The 18608-nt window shown below is 37.6% G+C and overlaps 1 pseudogene; it reads right to left on the reverse strand.

Moving 5' to 3' along the window:
- Nucleotides 1-112: 112 nt before the first annotated feature.
- LOC114468249 (myosin heavy chain, fast skeletal muscle-like) lies at nucleotides 113-10463 on the reverse strand (annotated as a pseudogene).
- Nucleotides 10464-18608: the final 8145 nt, after the last annotated feature.

Raw genomic sequence — 18608 nt, forward strand, 5'->3', positions numbered from 1 at the left:
GAAACTTCAGTTGGGTGCAGGTCTGTTTCTTTCATATTTATTCAGGATTTATAGACCATTTCAAGATCTCATATTATATGAACTATTGGATGCCTCAGCTGTTTCAAACCTCTTACTCGGCTGCTTCACTTCCCTGGAATAAAGCAAAGTGTGAAACATTAGTGTTCGCGGAAGTTAGAAGAAGATCAAGCACTCACATTTGTTAAATGAAAAATTGCATTTCTACATTTACAGAGTGGTAATACCACAGAAGAAGTATTGCGACAGGGCAATTTGTAATTCTTCATAACTTTTGGGGTTTTTTGTCTTCTGTTTTACAATTTACATTATAAAGAAATACTACTGATATATATGTATGGTATTAGTATTGAAAATAAAACTTTACCTTTCCTACATCTCGGCTCTTGGCTCTCATTTTGTTGACCTGAGATTCAGAAATGTCAGCGCGCTCCTGGGCTTCCTCCAGCTCGTGCTGAACCTTTCTCAGTCTGGACATGTGAGTGTTGGCCTGCTCCTCCTGTTCGTGTTAAAGTTTTAAAGCGTGTTTTTATTTAAGATTAGACATGATAGTCCACTATTAAAATAAACTCTAAAAGAGACATATTGCAGTCTATTAATGAGTTGACTTACAGCCTCCTCAGCCTGTCTCTTGTAAGCCTTGACTTTGAGCTGCAGCTTATCTACCAAATCCTGAAGCCTGGTACCATTCTTCTTGTCCTCTTCAGTCTAAATCACAAAATGCATTAGTTTTCACCCCCTTTAAAAAATATATATATATATATATGGTAGTCTAAAGAAGTTACATTTACCTGGTAGGTGAGCTCCTTGACTCTCCTCTCATATTTGCGGACACCTTTAACAGCATCAGCTCCACGTCTCTGTTCAGATTCAACTTCAGCCTCAAGTTCACGAACCTGCAAGACACAACATGTTTGATCAATAAACAGTAACTAAATGATTAATCATCTTGATTAATAAGATAATTTGTACCCTGGACTCCAGTTTCTGGAGCTGCTTTTTGCCACCCTTCATGGCGAGGTTCTCAGCTTCATCCAGACGGTGCTGCAGATCCTTGACTGTGACCTCCAGGTTCTTCTTCATCCTCTCCAGATGAGCGCTGGTGTCCTGCTCTTTCTTCAGCTCCTCTGCCATCATGGCAGCCTGACATTACACAAATTTCATCATGTCAAAATAGGATTTAAAAAGTTATTTATAATATATAAGTTAAAATATTTCGCTGTAAATGTAGTCTTACATCAGTGATGGCCTTTTTGGCCTTCTCTTCAGCATTTCTTGCTTCTTGCACAGCATCATCCACTTCACCCTGGACCTGAACAAAGTCAGTCTCCAGCTTCTTCTTGGTGTTCAGAAGGCTGGTGTTCTGAATGTGGAACAACAAAGAGGTAAAGAAAACATATGTCACTTAAGGAGTAACTACACCCCAAAATCCATTTTTTTCTCCTGAAAACAAATTTATTTGGTATTAAGTCAATGCGGCGTATTTTGTTGTAAAATGTAAGAGTGGCTGCCCTCTATCGGCTGAAACCCAGCTTTTATAATTGAATTTTTGCTATTTCATTATTGTGCGTCACAAAAAAGCACTGGTGGCTCCGCCCCTTCTATAAGAACTAGCACCTGTGGACTCTGCATTTTGTGATGAGTAGGTTGGACTGAGAGAATTGTGAATAGAAAGGTATATTGAGTTTTAGGTAGCTAGATAGCATAGATTGTTCTTTGGAGATTTTATACTATAGACTAGGTGTGTTTCAACTTCTCCAGGAACCCCACCCATAATCATGGCATTTTTGGAATTTAAATCCTTATTGTAAATGCTCAACATCAAACCTGAGAGTGAAGCAGCCCGACTCTCTCACTGGCATCAACCAGCTCCTGCTCAGCCACTTTACGTCCTCTCTCTGTCTGCTCCAAGGCAGCTCTTAGCTCTTCAATCTCAGCTATCATCAGGCCATTTCTGCGCTCCACCATGGCAACCTGCTCCTTCATGTCCTCCTGTCCTCTGACAGCATCATCAAGGTGCAGTTGGGCATCCTGACAAACAACATACAGTAAACACTCTTTCACAGTCTTTCTAGATGCTTGGTTGAATACAACTTTGGTTACAGGCAGCTCACCTTAAGCTGTCCCTGGACATTCCCTCAGTTGTTTCTGAGCCTCAGCAGCTGCCTGTTGGCGTGGCTCAGCTGAATCTCCATCTCATTGAGGTCTCCCTCCATCTTCTTCTTGACTCTGAGGGCATCATTCCTGCTTCTGACTTCAGCATCAAGTGTGCTCTGCATTGAGTCCATCACCCTCTGGCTGTTCCTCTTGATCTGCCTCCATCTCCTCGTCCTTCTCTGCCAGCTTCCTGTCAACCTCACCTTTGATCTGGTTGAGCTCAAGCTGAACACGGAGGATCTTGGATTCCTCATGCTCCAGAGTTCCCTGCAAGTACAACAGCATTTTTAGGCATAATCTCAAAAACTATTTTAAAAAGTTATAGGTTTCGCAAACCTCAGCTTCTTCCAGGGCCGTCTGAATTTCAGACTTTTCACTTTCCACAGCTTTTTTGGCTTTCTCCAGCTCATGGATGCTCTTTCCAGTCTCACCAATTTGTTCAGTCAGATCTGAAATTTCCTCTATAGAGATAACAAAACAATATTTAAGCTACTTGAACTTGTTTTGTTGGTCTTCAAAATGTACAGAGTTGACTGACGCTGCAGGTTCTTGTTCTCTCTCTTCATGGTCTCCAGTTGGTCCAGAGCCTCCTCATAGGAGTTCTTCATCTTGAACAGTTCAGTGCTGAGAGAGCGAGCCTCCTTTTGGGCTCCTTCCAGTTCTGCCTGGCCCTCCTCATACTTTTGCTTCCATTCTGCCAGAACCTAGAATTTACAATAGTTATTTATTTATTTATTTAATGCTCAGAGAGTTTGTGTAAAATCAAGATCAACAATTCACCTTATCAAAGTTCCTCTGCTTTTTGTCAAGGTTGGCAGCCAGAGAATTAGCTCTTTCCACATCAATCATGAGGTCCTCCACCTCACCATGAAGCCTCTGTTTGGTCTTTTCCAGGGAGGCACACTTAGAGTTGACTGCTTCAATAGACTCTTCAGCCTCCTGCAAGCGCTGGGCGAGCTTCTTCCTGTGGTGAAGGAGAACAAAGTTACCTGTAAAGAGAAAACTCTAAAGATGAAAAATTGACTATTGAAATATGAGTGGTTCTTTACTTAGCCTCCTCCGCTCTTCAGTGCGCTGAATAGCATCAGTCTCATATTTGATCTCCACTGAGCCACCTCACTGTTGGCCTTTGACATTCCTCTCTGCAGCTCAGCCTTGGCCTCCTGCTCCTCCTCAAACTGCTCTCTAAGCAGATCACAGTCATGGCGAGATGACTGAACGGCGTGGGCCAGAGCGTTCTTGGCCTGAAAAGACAAAAAATTGTGTTTAATAAAAAAAACAGATACTACATGAGGCTGAAAATCCCCAAATTAAACACTAAATGCAAGTTCTGTAAAAACATGTTATGAATGGTACTGTTGTAGAATAATAAAACACCTTTCATCACAAAGTTGACAACATACAATACAAGCAGTACCTTCACTTCCTCCTCAATGTGCCTCTTGAGCTCTTCAATCTGTTGGGTGTAAGCCTGTTTTCCTCTGGTCAGCTGAGAAACCAGAGCTTCCTTTTCCTCCATCTGGCGAGCATATTCACCTGGAGTAATGGAAGGCATTGTCTTTACAGTATGTTTAAACATTTAAACAATAACTGAAACAATCACAGAAGATACAAAAATATCACAAGTATAAACATTTACTTGATAGTTTTGAATTTCAAATAAATTAAAATAACATCCTGATCTTAGGATGAAAATAAAATACAAAGTGTTTGTTTAATACAAAATTATAAACAAAAATGTTTTGTTATTGAAAAAAAAAATTGTGTTTGAGTTTGAAAATAATCACCATTCTCTGTCTGCAGTCTTGCCCTCTGTGCACTCAGGTCATTCAGCTGACGGACATTTTCATCATTTTTGGACTTTATTTCACTTAACTGATCTTCAAGAGTTCTGCACAATTTCTCAAGATTTGCCTGTAATGTACAAAAGTAAAATTCAGTGAACATGATAATTTCCTTCAGCATATAATAATTATTTAAGTTTAAAATATCCCTGCTTGAAGTAGTGTATTCTGCCAAAACCTTTGACTTGGCAACAGCCTCCATGTTGCTGGAGAGGTCATCAATCTCCATCTTGTACTCGCTCTTCTCCTTCTCTAGCTTCTGCTTGACACGCTGGAGGTTGTCTATCTGCTCGCCCAGCTCTGCAACACTGTCGGCCTGCTTCTTGCGGAGAGCTGCTGCAGTAGCTTCATGCTGCAGGGTAGATTCTTCAAGGTCACGACGCAGCTTCTGGAACTCAGCTTCACGCTTCTTGTTCATTTCAATCTGAGCAGCTGTAGCTCCACCAGCTTCCTCAAGCCTCTCGCTGATCTCCTCCAGCTCCCTGGACAGGTCAGCTCTCTGCTTCTCTACTTTAGCACGAGCAGCTCTCTCAGCTTCTATCTCCTCTTCTAGCTCCTCAATACGAGCCTACAGATGGCAATAATAGGTAGAGGTAAATCTAATTGTATAACATAAATCTTTGATTTCAGGCAGTTTATGCTCATGCAAAGGAAAGTTACTTGGAGTTCTTTAATCTTCTTCTGAAGCTGAGAACCGAGTGATTGTTCATCTTCAATTTTGCTGAGGAGCTGAGTCGTTTCAAAGTCTTTTCTTTTAGTGAAAAACAAAAATGAATGTCAGTATCCATTTATGAAATCAACATTATTCTAATATTTGTTTGTACTTTTTGAGTTTCTCTTCAGATTGCTGTTTATCATTCTCCAGATCCATTATGGACTCCTGAGCCAGTTTCAGGTCTCCTTCAAGCTTCCTCTTGGCTCTCTCAAGGTCCATGCGAAGCTTCTTCTCTTGCTCCAATGAGCCCTCAAGCTAAATCCCAAGTCATGAGAAAAATAATGTCTGACTTATTATGAAGAACATTATTATTCCAGTATAGGATTAAAGCAATAACTCTGTTTTGTTGACTCACGTCATCCACTTGCTGTTCCAGCTTTGTTTTGGCCTTTGACAGGGTGTTGACTTTGTCTTCCTCTGCCTGGAGGTCATCCAGTGTTTGCTGATGGGCCTCCTGGAGGGCTTTCTTCTCCTTGGTCAGCTTGGCAATGGCTTCATCTTGGGATGCCATCTCCTCTGTCAGGTTTTTCACCTGAAATATAAAGTTAAATATTAAATATTTTCCTTTTTTTTTTTTCAATGAAAAAAAAGTTAACTTAAAAGAATCCCACCTTGTTTTCAGTGGCATGTTTTTCCTTCTCCACTTTGGCCAAGGTCAGCTCCAAGTCATCAATGTCTTTCTTCAGCTCTGAGCATTCATCTTCCAACTTTCTCTTCTTGGCAGTGAGTTCAGCATTAATTTCTTCTTCATCCTCCAATCTCTCAGTGGTCTCTTTGAGTTTGGCCTCGAGCTGGATCTTGCTTTTGATCAGTCCTTCACATCTTTCCTCAGCATCTGAGAGATTCTCACCTTCCTAGAGTGAGATTTATTTTCATGTTGGTATTGTAAAACCACTTTTCAAAAGTATTGTCATTTTGATTGTTTATTGTGATTCCCAATTTATCCCAAACTCATGTATACAAAAAAAGCATGTGTGTTATAATTTATATGCTACTTACAGATGCCACTTGAAGCTGCAGGTCATTCTTCTCCTGCAGTAGGGACACCATCTTTTCTTCCAATTCCTTCTTCTTGGCTAGAGCAGTGGATAAATCTGTTTGCATCTTGCCATAGTTTTCCTTCATCTGTTGCAGCTCCTTCTCAGTCTCAGCACTCTTCAGGAGGGGCTTGATCTTAAAGTATAGATGCATCCATGGCCAATTTTTGACATTCATGAATGAGCGAACGTTGTACTGGATGGTGAAGATTGCATCCCTGCAAGAGTATAAATATTTATTTTGACATCATAATAAAATTTATTTGAGCAAATTAGTGAGTATAATTAGATATTTTACCTTCTTTCCATCATCTTAACAAACTCTTTCCTCATTTGATATCCTCTACAGAGGGCCTGAGTCATAGTCACCAGCTCAGCCAGTTTCTCATCTCGCATCTCTTCAAGTGTACCCAGCAGACCAGCTTTGAAGAACACCTATGGTGTGGAAGTATGGTAGTTTTATATTAGTAGAAAAATGCTATAGTCATGGTTGTCTATAAACCATATGGATTCCTACTGAACCTTGGTGTGGCCAAACTTGTACTGAGTGTGGTCCACATCAATGGATCCCAGTAGTTTCTCAGAAGCCTTCTTGTTGTCAATAAACTGTCCCTCAGGGATGACACTGGCATTTAGTACTTTGTATCTGTAATGTACAACATTACTATTACTGAGTATTCTTGTTTTTATCTGTTGTTTCCTAATATACACCATTTTGGTCACCTCTGCTTGAAGTCACCATAGAGGATTCTGCTGGGAAAGCCCTTTCTACAGATTCTGATGCCTTCCAGCACACCATTACACCTCAGCTGATGGATGACCAAGAAGTTCTCCATGAGACCTGCAGAGTATACAAAATAAGTGATTTTAAAATTATGTTTATTTTATTGTTATTTTTTTTTTATTTCTTTGAGGGGGGTGCCTGTAATGTAGAAAAACAAGAGCCAAGTACAATACCTGGGGTCTTAGATTCATTGGGAATCAAACAACGGACAAAGTGAGGATGAGTGCTCCTCAAGTTGGTCATCAGCTTGCCCAAGTTCTCCTGTGGATCAACATAGTTGGAAAAAGGTGCTATAAAATTATGAACATATTCATATGCTATAAAGCTGTGCACTACCTACTCTGAAAAGAGCCGACACAGTCTGGAAGGAGCCACCCTTCTTTTTGCCACCTCCCTTTTTACCACCACCACCAGCTGCATCTGTATTGCAAAAATATTTGTGATTATTTATTTATAGTTAAAGAATCTGTATCTGGTTTATCGTAAACATGTAACTTTATTCACCCAATTATTTTGAGTGATATTGAACACATGTAAAAACAAACATCAGCTTTGATCAAACTTATGGATTTGTATTACATGGAAAATGTATTTGTTTGTTTTACCATCAGCAGAAAAGTGGCTGGCATACAATAAGGCCAGCAGTTTGTTTGAAGACTTCTGGTACAGCTGAACCACAGAGTCATTCAGTGGGTCCTTGTTCTTGTCCAGCCAGCCAGTGATGTTGTAGTCCACTGTACCAGCATAGTGAACTAGAGCAAAGTGAGCCTCAGCTTTGCCCTTTCCAGGCTTTGGCTTCTCAAACGCTTTGGTCTTCCCAAGATGCTGATCATGAAGCTTGTTTTTGAAAGACGTGTCTGTAGCCTTGGGGAACATGCACTCCTCTTCAAGGATGGAGAAGATACCCATTGGCTGTAGGGAAATGCAATTCAATATAATTGTCAAACAAAAGCATTTTTTAAATCAAGTTCAGAAAAAAATAAATTCAGAAACCTAACCTTCTCAATAAGCTCAATGCAGGCAGCCAAGTCCATACCAAAGTCAATGAACTCCCAGTCAATGCCCTCTTTCTTGTACTCCTCTTGCTCCAGAACAAACATGTGATGGTTGAAAAACTGTTGAAGTTTCTCATTGGTGAAGTTGATACAGAGCTGCTCCAAGCTGTTGTACTATGAAGGGACAAACACATATCATTTATTTGCAGAGTGCTTTATTATAAAACATCTTTGTATGTATTCTTCTACTCACATCAAAAATCTCAAATCCAGCGATATCCAAAACTCCAATGAAATAGCTTCTGGGCTGCCTTGTGTCCAGCATTTCATTGATTCGAACTACCATCCACAAGAACATTTTCTCATAGACAGACTTGCACAAAGCACTGACAGCATTGTTGATCTGTAACACAACATTTTACAATCTTTTTATATCCTTAAACAAAGTGTGAATACCAAAATATATATCTTCTTAAATGATTTTGGAGTTAAATTGTTTAAAAAACATTTTGGTAGTTACCTGTGGGACGGTTTGACCTTTGGTCACAAACTCATTTCCCACCTTGACTCTTGGGTAGCACAGAGCTTTCAGCATGTCAGCAGAGTTCAGGCCCATGAGGTAGGCAATTTTATCAGCCTCTAATGGAAAGAGTATTCATTTTAGCACAATCGGGGATACAATTTCAAATCAACTAACATAATTTAAATGTTGTTGTGACGATTAAAATTGTAAACCAACCAGTTTTTGACCATTCAAAGTATCTAAATAACTATTTTATTAATATTCAGTAAATAGTCATCCATAAGTTTTGTTATCTCCCGAGGCATTCTTATTTCTCCAATTTAAGACATTTGTATAAACTCCACATAATCACAGCTGTAGAAACAATCAATGTAATTAGTGTCCATTAATGAAATATATGTTATAATGACGTTGGAGGTTACAAATTAATTAATGTACCTTCAGTGCCATCAGGTTCACCCTGCTCCTCACGCTGCTTCTGCTTGAATTTCATGTTACCATGATGCATCACAGCACCAGTCAGCTTGTAGATGCCATTTTTCTCCTCAGCAGTGAAGCCCAAGATGTCAATTGCAGTCTAAGATTTACAAAAATCGACATTTATTTTCTGACCAGCTCTCCAGCAGACTAAACATGTAACTTACATCAGTTGCAATATATTCCTCGACATCGTTGATGCTCTTGACAGTAATTTCACCCTGACTGATCATGTGATAGTCATACGGATTGGTGGTGATCAGAAGAGCCTCTGTTAGAGAACAAATTATGTTAGTAAAACTACATTTTGTTCATTAGAATGTATTACACTTGTAATTCAAACTCTTTCCAACAAAGGTTCCAGTTATATGTAAACACACCTAGGACCTCAGGTTTGTGGCCAGTCATTAGCTGATAGAAGATATGGTAGCTTCTCTCAGCGGACAGCTGGAAAGTGACACGAGACTTCTCCAATAGATCTATGATAATTTGTGAGAAATTACATTTTTTTCAACATCACATATTACCCGATTACTGTAGTTTGTTACATTCTGTTGTTCCATCATTATTCAGAACTCACATGTTCTCAATATCTCAGAGGCCAGCTTGCCAGTAATGCCAAAGTGAATTCTGATAACTTTCCCTGAAAGTTTTACAAACACATTTTTTTTTTCACCCAAGAATTACATAAACTAAAACATAATAATGGTCAGTCTGTGTCAGCAGCACTTACAAAACGAGAAGAAGTTGTCGTTTCCTCACAGTCTTGGATTACCATAGGCCTCCAGTAAAGGGTTGGCTGCAATGATTTGATCTTCCAGAGAACCCCTAAAGAATGAAATAACAAATTGTCCAAAAAATTATGTGAAAAAAAGCAACAAAATGCAAAGGTGGGTTAATCATTTTCCTGTATTTTTCCAGATGTTTCCAACTCTTCCTTCCTCAGCAACTGCAATTGTTGCAAAGTACTGGATGACACGCTTGGTGTTGGACAGTCTTTCCGGCACCAGATTCTCCACTGAGAAAGAAAAATACGTAATTAAATTGTCCTTAGAAGCCCACGTTCCTAATAACATGCTACACGGTACATTAAACTCACGTAATCAGAATGGACTGGTTTCACGATCTGAAATATTAGAGAAAAACACTGTATTTCAACCTAAATTTGACATCTTCAGAATATCCTTCTAATTCTTTGGTTAGAAGCATTTACATTACCTGTGAGCATGAACTGATAGGCATTATCAGAGATAGAGAAGATGTGGGGCGGAGCCTCAATTCTCTTCTTGCCTCTGTAAGCATTAACAACCACAGCATCGTACACTGGAAGCCACTTGTAGGGATTCACGACGACACAGAACAGCCCGGAGTAGGTCTGAAAATTAAACAGAGGACTATGAGTAGATTTAAAAATATATATACAGTATAAGCAAGGTATGGAAAATAAAAGCCTGAAGCTTACGTAGATCATCCATGATGCAAAACGTTCTTTGAGGTTAAACAACACAGATGGTTCATTGAGGTGGGTCATCATGGCCATGTCCTCCATTTTATCATACTTAGGAGGATTCATGGGATGGATGTCAGTGTCCTTTACAGTTAATGTCTGTGTAAAAAAAATTAATAAAAAAAAAAAATTGATGAATAATATCTTACCTACGTAACATATTTGCTGAGGGAGAAATTCTTTTTACCTTTCCTGTGACTGTGTCCACTGTTGCTTTCCCACCTTCTCGTTTGACAAGTTTACCCTTGACATACATGTCATCCGGATCAACGACAAAAAATGCAGATTTGGCATCAAATGGAGCCGTCTGGGCCTCAATCCTCTCCTTTTCTGGCTTCCGGAGGTAGATGGACGCCGGCCCGTACTGCTCCATTTCTGCGTCCGTGCTCATGATTGCACCGTATTAGGCTGATAAAGAGAGGGGTCGGTGAGGCTCTTATTTTCCTTCTTTATCTCTTAAGAAACAATTAATAGTGTTTTTGTGTATGGGTGATAGGTTTTTTTAAATATCCTCACCTGTTTTAGGCCCTTTTAGCAGAAAAAATGGAATATATTGTCAGGTATGTTGTTGGAAATCCTATCAATAAACAATAAAGCAGAGGAACATCATGTAGAGTTAGCATTATTCAAAATAACACTTTCATAACACAAAACTTACAACAAATTTGAAAACAATATGCTGCAGGTATTGTTTCTAAGTTGTTTCTAAATTTGAACCTTAAAACGTGCTTGCAAATGAATAAATCTACTCACCTGAGTTGTAAGCCTTCAGTTATTGTCAGAGCTTAGGCACCCTCTTTTATAGAGGAAGGACTGTCTCCGTAGTAGGTGTGACCGGCTCAATTTGGTCATGTATTCTTGTCATGTTGCCGCTTATCCTGTGACATTGACATTTACAGTGATTGTCTCCGCCTTGTTGGCGCATTGGAAAAGACAGGTATTTTTTTTCTCCCAATGCCCAGCGCTAAACTATGACAAGTCCCACTCTATTAGTAGTTAAACGCAAGTTCATTAGCAGTGTAAACTGTTATTGAACTCTCCCTCATTGTTAACCTTGAGGACTGTTTTTACAACAGTAAAAAAAAACTGTAAATTTGTAAAGAAAGCTAACACTTATAATGATTTTGATTGGAGTGAAGTAAAAAAAAAAAACTTCTAAAATAAGTCAATGGGGTAAAAAAAAAAAAAAAAACACAAAAACATTTGATACATGTGTTTGTATTATTTAAATGGGAAAAAAGACTCAAGTTTCAGTTATATACAGTTTCATTTCATATCCATCAGTTATGATGATGCAATATATAGGGTAAATACATTTTATTAATTAGCCACTGATATGAAATATGCTTTAATTTAAAATGTTCCTTTCGTTTTCAGCATAATTAAGTGTTTTTAAGATATTCCATATTATTTTTTCATTCCCTCCCACCTTCTTATGGAATGAGGAGATACTATATATATATATATATAAAAATAACTTATTACAGATTATAATCATTATGCATGCCTGCCTGCATTCGATTAACAAAATATGTCACTTGACCACCGTAGTGGTTGTGGAGAAGCATAGAATTGTCACTGGTATACAGTTGCAGGACAGTCAAAGATCTCAGATGTCTGAAATAAAACGGAGGCTGAGCACCATGCCATGAAGGCCCGGGGAGGGATACATATCGCCTCGAATGAAGTAGACACACAGTTGCCATCTCAGTTAGAATTAAGACCCGAAATAAGTCCACTGCCAATAAACAGATCTAGACATGCCAGAGCTGTAATAGTATCATGAATAGAAACTTTATCAAGGATTAATATAAATTGAAAGCAATTCATGCAAACAAAGAACTTTTTTTTTTAACTGGTTCATTGAGTTGTTGCTTAATGAACCTGTTTTGTTGCCCCATCATATTTATTTTCACATTCTATCTTTGAAAAAGATACCTTGAGGAATGTAACCCATGTGACCTCAATAGTAGGTGGGCTATTGTACAACCATGTGTTGCCTGTATGAGTTTTAAGTACGGTCAAATGACCGTATGTTTTTTCCCAGTCAACCAAAATAGCATACGTCCTATAATCTATTCAAGTAGGGTCAAAGGGCTTTTGTAGTTTTTTAGTCAACCTGTTTAGATGTGGACTTGGTGTTTATTACATTGTCCACTATTCTTGCAACATGGGGGAAATGTAGTTGTAAAGATGCTTTAATGTACTTCAAAAAAGTTTATTCTGAAAATGTGAAAAGGTTTTCTTCATATGTTACCATAAAAGAAGGGAATCTATGCTGCCATGTGGTGGGCTGCCTTGAACTCCAAAGGACCATTGTCTTTCATCTCTAGTGACAAACTGCAACAGCTGTTTTAAATTGTCTAAAACATTTGTCAATACAGCTGTTGTCTATAAGGACAAACCTATGACAAAAGAACTCATTCTGATTACAAATAATAACATATATATTTTTAAAAGGCATAGTGCAATAAGTTGGTTGGATAATTCTAATCATTGCCTTTCCATAAAGCTGTAACACTAACAATAAAGAGCTTTTATAAAAGATAACTATACCAAAAAGATCTCCTCCCCATTTATAACTGTACCGTGTTTCTACATTGCATTTGCTTTTATTCATGTTTTACTGTAAGTCAAAATTATTTCCTTTATGTAGAATAGACAAAGTTTAGCCAAATTAGGTTGTGCTAAGATCACGTAGGAGACAAAAGCGGGCTGACTGTCTTGTCTAACCTTGAATCTGCAAGGGCTAACATCTGAGCCTGTGAACTAAATTTGACCAAGAGAACGCACACCAAACTTGTAAAGGAAGGAGGAGCCTCAGAGGCTTTAAATGAGTTTTTCTTCCATGACAGAGCAGTAGGATAGAAAGACATAGACTGTGACTTTGCAGGTTGTTTCTCCCTGTTTGTCTGCTTTTAAATTATTCTTTGATGACATAAAGGAAAGAGCACAGACTGTGTTTTGTTATATTTGAGCTCTAATGTTATAAAGCCAGATTTTAAATGTATTTTAAAATGTACACTTCAACAAAGCATAGATGATAGAATTGGACACCCTTGAAAAAGAGATTGAGAAGAGATGACATGATGTTTGGCCTTTAAGAAAAACAAAAAAACATTTTTAAATAGATACAACAGCATGCTAGAATAGGCTGTTCTACTAGTTTGCTTGTCTACTTTCTTTCTAACTTTTGTTAGCTGTTATATGTAATGATGTGAATTAGATTAGGAATTTGATTGAAGGTTTTAAAGCTTATGAATGTGGACCCAATGGCTTTATTCACTGGAATTATGACATTTTTTTAAAGTGCCATCCTTTATATATATATATATATTTACTTTATTTTTCATTTTTATTTTTTTATTTGCCTTCATAAGAATTTAAAAGTGATAGCAATTGAGCAGGACAATTATTTTTCATTTAGTTGTAATGATTTCTACATATTCTCCTGTCTCAAATTGACCATTTTCATTGGTTGATGTTGTTGTTTGTCTTTAATACTAATTTACACATGTAAAAATAAAATAAAATAAAATAAAATAAAGAAACAAAGTTGTTATTTAATACATGTCTTTCTAAACTAGTTATTCTGTCCAAATGATCACTCCCACTGAGTTGTCCATGTGCACAATCATGCTCCTTGCCAGTTTCTAAATATATGTAGGCTTTGCTGATGGAGCAATGTTCACATAAATAACTCAGCTCCGGGTTTAGTAACACCTGTGTTTACTGTGGAATTGTAGACACAAAAGCTTCTATAATTGTGTTAATCATTCCTAAATGTATTACAGTTGTTTCATTGTTCTCTGTATGAGGTTACTCCAATGCCCTTCACAGTGAGGCTTCTCTATTTATTTAACATTGCTCACTGCTGCACTATGAATATATAATAATGTAAAAAAAAAAAAAAAAAAAAGTAAAGAAAGACAGAATCTAACAATGTAGGTATATTTAAAAAAAAAAAAAAATCAATAATTTTTGGTTATCCCTTTGGATTTGTTTCTCTTGGACTGAAAAGAAGGGGAAAATGCTTGTTATGGAATGATACTCCTTTCTAAGTTGTAGGACTTCAGTTCCTATTTCTCTGTTGGCAACAGCTAATGAATGTAGCTCTCTATGGGGCTTATTATTAAGTTCTATTGGCTGTCACCATTGTCAAGTCTGAGCAATGGGCACTTTGGCAAACAAGTAGCTGCAAGAGCGTATTCAAATTCCTACAATGTTTTTCAGCTTATATTGAGCCTATTGTTATTCCATCACTGCGATTGTTTTACTATTACAAGAGCCAATGACTAACAGCTAAGTCCGAGCATTATGTCAGATACCTTCTTATTAGGGGTTTGACATCCATGTTGCTTCACACAAACTCATTGTGACAACAACAAAAATGATAGAAAACATACATAAAAGAGCATTCATATTATGCTGCATAATAAAATAATAGGATGAGCCTCTCCAGCACCGCAGCTCCTGCCTTTGTAATGAAACATTTTAGATAATTATTTGTATTTCTTTTTTCTTTTTTGGTTTGACTTAAATTAAAAATGAATAAAAAAGTGTGGGACAGTACATCTTAAAATGGTAGGTTTAAAAAAATAAAATGAATAGTGAGCTGTTAGAAGATGTGTTTCTTTTACATAGTGTTTGGGAACAACTCAAACATTTCTGTTGCACCTTTTTGGAGGGGATATTTAAAACATTTATGCTAAAACAAACAAACTTATAACTTTATCAAAGAGCAAAATATAATCTGTATATTGAAAGAGATATTTTGTACATCAACAAAAGAGTAACAGCACTCTCAATGCTACAGTACTGCTTTATAACTCTAAGTGAGATTCTTATTTGATTTGGATAAGATTAGGTGTTTCTACATAAGGACAGAAAATGTATCACCACCAGCCTCTCCACAGTATAATGTTAACATACTGTCCTCGTATACCACTGACATTATGACATGAACTCAGATATTTGATACAAGCTTCAACCTGCATTTTCCATCAGCTTTGGAGGGGTGCCATTGGCCTACTGGAAATGTAATATCAGAAGCATTGCCAAGTCAGATTCAGGAACAGTGGACACAAGAAGTACATACAAACATTTAAGTTATATAGTGATGGTTTTTTTTTTTTTTTTTAATGTCGGGTTGTTCTTTTTGTGAAGCAATGCTCAAAATTGCAATTCAAAGGAAACAGAATTCAAGCAGAAGTTTTGAATCTTTGTGTGTATCTATCTATTCAAATAAGATAACTAACCTTAACAGCAGATCACAGGACCCCGCTGTAGTTAAAAATAAATGATATAAGATTTTAACCAATGGTTCTACATTCATTCATAGAGAGTGGGATGTTATATTTAAACAATACCAAATCCAATCTGTTAGTTAAAGTGAAATAATAAAACCTTATGCCTTTGTTTACCACGCATTTACTGATTTAGAATTCAGTTCTAAATTATGACAAGTTATCAAATAAAAGAGAAGTAGAAGAAGACTTTTCTTCTTGACTTTTTGAGATCTGCTGCTTTTTCCTAAAATGTAGCTCAATTTATATATATATATATATATATATATATATACATATACATTTTATTGTATATATATATATATATATTTTTTGCTCAGTTGATTAACAGTTAAACACGTGCCACAGGTTGTAAATCAATTAAATCAGTTAAAACTTGTTATAAAATATGCACCACTCCTCCCAGTTCTATAACATCCACCACTGTAAGCTTTATATGCATACCATAGTGTTGCAAATTTCATGCTCCCAGAATCCCAAAAAGAAAGCAAGTAATTGGCATCAACGCTACTTCTTTATTGTGAAATTTGAAAGTTGTCACAGTGATTTACTTGACCCACTTACTCACATTTAGTTTAGTTTAGTTATAGCTGTATTCCAAGAGTCTACACACTATGGTGTGTCCTATTAGATTGTCATTTGTAACACACACACACACACACACACACGTCTGTTAGAAGTATGTATTTTTGTGTAAGCTTAAGTAGAGTTGTCGACTATGGCCAAATGATTATGTGTTTGAGGGTTGGGTGTATAAAGAGGTGTACATACTCTGTCGTGTTATGAAGGGGTATATTTGCGGATATAAAGTAAAACAGTGAGTGCAATTTCCCTGTTTTAATTCTATGGGACATGCGCATGATGAATTGATAAATAAAGTTTGTACAAATGCAGCAGTTTAGGTAGAATCTGATATCTAAAGACATACATTTGTAAAAATAAAACTATTTATTTAGCATTTCAAAAAGGAATAATTTATTTAAAAAAACAAAAACAAAACATGATTATAATATACATTGCAATAAATAACAGTTAACCTAATGTAACTTTACAATAATCAGTTCAGTAATCAGTTCTGAGATGTCACTGGTACATAGTTACAGAACCTGCAAATCTCAGATATCAAGTTAATAGACTTTCATGAATGAATACAATGTGGCATTCGTCCCCTGGGAATTAAAATCAAAAGCAAAGCCAACACAGATCAGATACCATCTGAAAGTTCCACTCATACATATCTAATGCTACTCCAATTAAAAAAAGAAACAATACAGATTTTATAATAACTTGGGAAGCAGGGCCAACAACACTGACATAATATAATATTGAAGTCTCATCACAAGGATCAACTTACGTTAGAAATTGTTTTTGATAGAGTTGGCTTATTACATGTCATCATACCAGCAAATAACGCAGTATTATTACAGTCAAAAAATACATTGCTCGAGAAGACAGAAGCAACTCATGTCTGGCATCGGGAAAGTAGTATATTTATAAAACACATAAAATGTAGTGAACATTTTGTGCCTTCCACAAAGACTTTGATAATATCTTCAAGTATCTTGCTCTGTAATATTATGTATACTAACCCAATCTGACGATAATTAAAATGCAGAAAAATAGCATGATGCGGCTGACACCTGGGTGGCAAGTGAGCCTAATATTGTGAGCCTGTGTAAGCTGGCGTTGGGTACAAATAACCAGTTAACTAGACAGTCAGCTGGCACAGACAAATCATAAAGGGCTTGACGGTCCTTTAGCTGTCTCGACATAGCTCCTTCCACTGAGTCTAACAACTTAATTCATTTCTCATTGGTCTGTACTGTAAGACAAAATGACAGTCGGAACCCCTGGCAAGGGTTGTAAGAGGTGCTGGGACTATGAAGTAGTTGAAAGCTGACCACAAGATGTTGTGAGGGACTGAGTCAGAGGCATCAGCGAGATCCAGGAAAACCACATGGAAGACTGTTCTTTTCTTCCATGCGGCCTGGATCTGATGCAAGATAGCACTAGCATGTTCCACACAACAAGAGATGGGCAAGATGCCTGCTTTCTGAATTGATACATTAATCAGGTTGTTTGTTTGCAGATACCCTGCTAGCCTGTGAGCAACCACGCTGGAGAAGATTTTTCTCTTGAACTCTAAAAGGCCAATTTCTAAAGAATAATGTTTTCCTGGGTTTTAAGTGTTGCACAGAGGTGACTGATGGGGAACAGCGACCGAGGCAGCAGTGGGTTTTCTTCAGCTGTCATGGCATACTTATTAGAAACATAAACAGGGCTCATGCTTCCTCAGCATCATTACCAGAACGCACAATTAACTAGGAAGTGGCATCAACACGACACAAAAGTGAACATCAAATGGCAGTTTATCCAACAACTCAACTCAACTTTATTTTTATAGCGCAAATTACAACAAAGTCATCTCAATGCACTTAACAAAATATAAAGTCCATAGTAAAAAAGGAAGGAACCCAACAAGATCCACATGAACAAGCACTTAGCAACATTGGGAAGAAAAAACTCCCTCTATTTCATAGGAAGAAAACTCCAGCTGAACCAAATTCAGAGGTGGTAGCCATCTGCTTTGACTGGTTGGGGTTAGTGGACAGAATGGCAAACAGGATATGATAGAAGGGTAGTCCATCCAAGTGTCCCAGACGAGTTGAGCCGTGAACCATTGATCAGTCTAACCGAGTGCTCCAGACTTGTTGAGCCGCAAACCATTGATCAGTCCATCCGAGTGTCCCAGACTAGTTGAGCTGCGAACCATTAATCAGTCCATCCGGGTGTCCCAGACACCTACACTAATTGAGCCGCGAGCCATCGATCAGGAACCGCCAGCTCCAGCATCAAGACACCCCATTAGAGCTATGTGTAGATGGTGGATTGTGTTTGAATGTAATGTTGGTGTTCTACTACATAATCTTAGTTTTTAGTTCCTATTTTTAGGTTCCGGGCTTTGTTCCTAGTGGTTAAGTTAACACTATTATACGGTATATAGGCTTTAGCTAATAAGTAGGTTTTGAGTTTAGCCTTAAAGGTGGAGAGAGTAACAACCTCCCGTACTAAGACTGGGAGCTGGTTCTAAAGGCCAGGAGCCTGGTAGCTCTGCCTTCTGTTCTACTTCTAGACACTTCAGGAACTTCCAGAAGACCAGCAAACTGAGAGCAGAGTGTTCTGCCCGGACAATAGGGCACTAATAGGTCTTTAAGATACACAGGAGCTTGATCACGTAGTGCTTT

The sequence above is a fragment of the Gouania willdenowi genome, chromosome 8, assembly GCF_900634775.1.
Source record: "Gouania willdenowi chromosome 8, fGouWil2.1, whole genome shotgun sequence".
Lineage (NCBI taxonomy): Eukaryota > Metazoa > Chordata > Actinopteri > Blenniiformes > Gobiesocidae > Gouania > Gouania willdenowi.